We start from the raw sequence: 5,418 nt of genomic DNA on the forward strand, positions 1-5,418 counted from the left end.
GCTTTTCGACCACGACCGTTTGCGCTTCACGTTGTCGTAAGTGACCCACTTTTCATCGCCAGTCACCATCCGCTTCAAAAACGGGTCGATTTTGTTGCGATTCAGAAGCGATTCGCATGCATCCATACGGGCAAAAATGTTTTCTTGCGTCAAGTCGTGTGGCACCCATACATCGAGCTTCTTTTTGTATCCAAGCTTCTTCAAATGGTTTATAACGGTCTGATGACTCATGCCCAGCTCTTGGCCGATGCTACGGCTGCTACTATGCCGGTCTCTTTCGATCAATTCAGCGATTTTATCGCAATTTTTGACGACAGGCCTTCCGGACTGTGGCGCATCTTCGATCACCTCTGCACCAGAACGAAATCGGTGAAACCATCGTTGTGCTGTGGAAATGGAAACTGTATCGGGTCCATAAACTGAACAAATTTTATTGGCAGCATGAGATGCATTTTTGCCTTTATCGTAGTAGTACTGTAAAATATGCCGTATTTTCTCTTTATTTTGCTCCATGTTTGCGACGCTATAACTCACGAATGACTAAAAGCAAACAACAATTAATCAAACAAGTGTTAGCACGTGAAAAGAGCTTTCCAAAAAGCTCTAGCGTGAACCGATGCGACGAATACAACTAGAACTACGCGCTTGCAAAGACAAGCTTGCGGAAATACCGCAAGACTTTTTTGACAACCTTTATTTCAAGTTTTTCGAATAGCCTCTACTACCAAGTAAGTAGATTTTCTTATGAGCTTTAACTAATATGGCAGATGAAGTGCTTTTAAGCACTATGCTTTGCAAAGCCCACTCGTCGTGCATTCCTTTCAGCTCACTTTCTGTCCAGATTAACACGTGGAGTCGTTTCGAGAAGTCCATGATTATTACAGCGTCCCCCGGGCTCGAATCTTAATAGACAATGGCAAACCACCAATTAACCTCCCTAAGATATTTTTACCATCACAGGTTAATGTGTTTTCAATATTTTGCTATTTCTGATTTTCTGTAGCTCCCTTATAAAGAGAAAGTAAATATGAATTTCGAGAATCTCAAGATGTCAACAAACTCTCACGGCTCAGATTTGGTCATTATATTTTTGAGCTCTTAAAAGTACTCAACATTCGAGATCTTATACCCATATTAACCTATTTTTATGAAATAATCAGTGAACAAATTAAAAAGATGTTTGATTTTGAATAAAAAAGGTGTATAGCTCCTTAAATTATGCTAGCAAATATCCGTAGCCTATCTTAGCCGTATGCTATCCTCAATTTAACTCACGTTGTTATAATTTTTGGGCTTATAATGCTTAATAACCGCTTCAGTAATGTAATAAAGACATCCGCGTATCGAAAAATTTATCATATCGGCACCAAAAGTTTGTAATTTTCGTTTTCCTTTATATTAAACCCTTATAAGTAAAAAGTATTTTCATAGCGATTCCCAAGAAATGCCACATACATACATATATTCAAGGAATTGAGTGAAATTCCTTTTCAGCCACATTCATTGCTTCTTTAACAACATTTGATAAGTTTTACGCACGATTTGGGAAATCTGCACATTTGATTGACCGGCACCATTTCCTTTAATTCACACTTTCCACTTTTTGCCGCATCATTCTTATTGTATTCGATTTCAATTCCGACACGCTTTGATGTCGTCGTCTTTCAAACATTACTTCTTACATAATCACATTAAATGTCACTACCACCAGCCTAAAAGTATGCCGCGTGCACTGATTGGTCTAATAAATTTTCTGTTAGAATTTTTATACAATTTCTTCTTCAGTTACACATATTTCTTTTTTTGCTTTTCACAAAATCAAAATGTTCTTAATTTAAGATATTTTTCTGCTCTGTCATTAGGTATTAAGCTGCGAGTGGTGTGAGTTCGGTGCTTTGTGCGCCCTTTGGTATGCTTCATTGCTTACCTTAGCGAACGCGTGTTGCTTTTTATGCAGATATTTCATGTCTTTTTCAACTTGTATATCATCAATTTTAATTTTGCACCCCGCTTTATGGCGGAGTTAGATTGTCGAAGTGTTCGAATTTTTTTACTGCAGATGCGCTGACAAATTAAATTAAGTTGTCATTATTACCCAAATTTTTTGTTGTACATTTTTCCTCTTCGTAATATTCTTTTTGCCTTTCATTTTTTGAGCTATCCTAATTCTTTATTTTTTTCCTGCCACTTTGGAGTGTCTTTCGGTTAGAGTTAAAATCGCATTTCAATTTTTATTCAGTTATATCTTTCCTTTTGTAGGCTTCATTTTCTCCTTCCAAATGAGCCTTTCGGCAGAGTAACTCTCTGTGAAACTTAACTTAAATTAAGATTAACTTAACTTAATCAGATTCCATTATCATTTAGAAAATAATAAGAGTTGCAGAACTGAATTAATGAGGCACCTTCTTAGTGTGCAAGTGCTGACAATTGCTAACATTATTGGGCTCATTAAATGCGCTAAATTTGACTAATTTCGAATTTATAAGAATTTTTGTTTATGCGGAACGGTTACCGTTAACCTTGAAATTCAGCGAAAGACACTTCTTGGCAACAAGTCTACTCACCCGGAACGAAATTTGCGCTCAACAAAGAGGATTACGCGCGTCTTATTGGATGACATAGAATCTTGGATGACAGCATTGCCCGATGACACGGCCCATGTACTGTTTTTGCGAGCAGTTTAACCGAAGATTTTTAAATGTGACTACCATAGGTAATGGAAGGATGAGATGTTCAAATCCTACGGCGACATTGGGTTATGGAAGCGGGTTCAGATTCAGGGGGGTCCGCTGGCGGTTCAAAACTATTCGATGCAATACCCGCTTATGTTAGTAATTATCGAAAAAAAAAATCTTCAAAAGTAATAGCTGGTGCAAGACCTGGGCTTACTTGTAAGATGATGCGAGGAAGAATAAATGACTTGACTCATGACTTCACTAAGCTCGTCCCAAATCGTGGTTACAGCGGCAATTAAGGGGGGAGCCTGGCTTATGAGGTCTAAAAATTGCATCTCTTTGTGATTTTTTTTTTTTTAAGGAAAAAATTAATTTAGCACTGCAAAGTTTTTTCTATCTTTTAATGAACATTTAAAAAGTATAAAAAATTGTTGTACTGGTTAAAATAAGTAAAATGTTTAACATAGAAATTAGTAGAGCGCTGCAACGCTGGAGTTTCCAACTGGCGTACAAGATACAGCTCGTAATTATTATCTAAAGCAAAAAATTCAAATGGATTTCTAATTATCATGATTTTTTATTTTCAGAATTTCAACTTTTTGGAGGTTTTAAAGAAAAAAATGTCTTTCTATAAAAAAAAAAGTTCACTTCAACTTGGTATAAAAGTCTTGAATAATTTTTTTTTATCTATTTTGTTAGTTCAAATAGAAGAAAATTTAATACTGAAAGGTTCATTAGTTTTTTTTCATTCATGTACGCCAATTCAAAGAAATCATAAAAATGAAAAGTCGAGAAAAGAAGATAAAGTTTGTACTATAGCTATCCGGTCACAACGTAACTACCTAACGCTCGCCTACCTTTGGCTTTGTATCTACGGAAATATTGAGAATTAGGCTCTGTAACTTTGTGTGAATGATCTGAAATATATTAGGAATCGCTTAAAACGAAAAAAAAAATTGATTTTTTTAACCTTATAAACCAAGCTCCCCCCTTAAGAATAATGAAATTACACCCTCAACTCCTTTTGCTAAAATCAAATGTATCTCAAATTCATATCATTCTTAATGGTTAGGTTGAGGTGATTACCAGCAAAACGGGCAGCATTTGTAGGCAGTAGACATTGGGATGCCACAGCCTAACTTACTAGCTCACCTTAATTAACTGTTTACTTGTATTAAATTAGTTGTGAAATTCAGTTGTGAGTTACAGGGTGTTAACAATGGAAGTCAACAATGAGAAAATTCGGCACATTTTACAGTTTTTCTTTGATAAAGATGAAAATGCAATGGCGTCTTTGGCGCCGAAACTATAATAGTTAATTACGTGCAATTTCGGTTTCCTCGATGCCGTTCAGCCATTTTTTATGTCAAAGAAAATGTCGCAGCTAAAGAACTACCATGAAACAGTTTTAAACCATTTGCGCAAAATAAAAAATAAAAATATAAAGAATGGATTTCTTTTTCCCCAAACTAATATAATTAGAAAGTACTAGTTTTTTGCATATAGCTGTTTTATTGTTATAAATCGTCAAAAGAATCTTATAATGAGGTTTAAAAAAGTGTGAGTTTTTGAAGAAATTTTTTACTGTAAATCTCTGTACGGTTTACTGGCTTCTCACCAAAGTTCTTGCACGAATTAATTTCAGCAAACATTTGCTTTTTTAATAAACAAAACCAAAGCTCAAACAAAGCTCATTATAATAAATACACTCTCACGCACTTATAGATACACAAAAACATACCAGCGCCAAAAACAACAGTACAGAAAAAATGTAATGCTTAAGTTGCGGGTGTTGCAATAATCTATGGAGTAGAGGAGTGGGCAAACATTGTTCGCTTTTTTGCTTTTGATTTTACTTTTATTTCTCATCATCATCATTAGCTTCACAGTCTTTCGCAGCTGCTCCATTTAACTCGATCATTATTCAGCTCCTCCCAATTGGTGGCGCTTATTGTCCTTAGATCATTTGCGATAGAATCCAGCCACCCTTTCCACGGTCTTCCTCTGTTTTTTCCCCACATGTGTTCTGTGATACACTATAATAGTATATCTATTTTTTGGCATTCTGCAAATATGACCCAGCCATATTATGCGTTGGCTTTTATAAGTAGATCGAGCTCTTCGTTATATCTTACTCTGAGTATTTTCTTTTCGAAAGCTATTATTTGTGATATCTTTGATTCTTTAAGGGTCCATATCTCGCAACGGTACGTAAGGATTGGCCTGATTAGCGACTTGTGCATGCAAAGTTTCTGCGGTCTTGTTAACAGTCAAGATTTAAAGAGTTGCATATTCGTAATATTCGAGAATAACGACTGTGCCGTTGTTCGTGATGTTGTTCAATATACGCGAAATCGTACTTGCTCGGAAGAGCAATATTTTTTTCCACTACCATAGAGAGTTTCCTGCTGGGATGTGCGCAGCTAAAGAAAAAAACGCCATTAATTTCGCTGTTGCTATTAAAATTCCGCGGAAGTCGTAGAAAGCATTTTGCAATTACACAGCGATTGATAAGAGCACATACACGTTAAGCCAGCTAAACATACACACATACACGGCGAGTATGCATGAACATCGTCATACCCAGTAAACCTTTACGCTCGCTAATCCGCTTTCTCCTCCTGGCATTGTTCATTTCTTAACATCTGTCACTTTCGTGTTTTAAGTGGTGCACGTTTGTTTTTGTGTGGGCGATGTCGGTCATAACGTTTTATTTGTCGGTATGTCAACAAAGCTATGAAGT

The sequence above is a fragment of the Anastrepha ludens genome, chromosome 2 (genome assembly GCF_028408465.1).
Source record: "Anastrepha ludens isolate Willacy chromosome 2, idAnaLude1.1, whole genome shotgun sequence".
Classification (NCBI taxonomy): domain Eukaryota; kingdom Metazoa; phylum Arthropoda; class Insecta; order Diptera; family Tephritidae; genus Anastrepha; species Anastrepha ludens.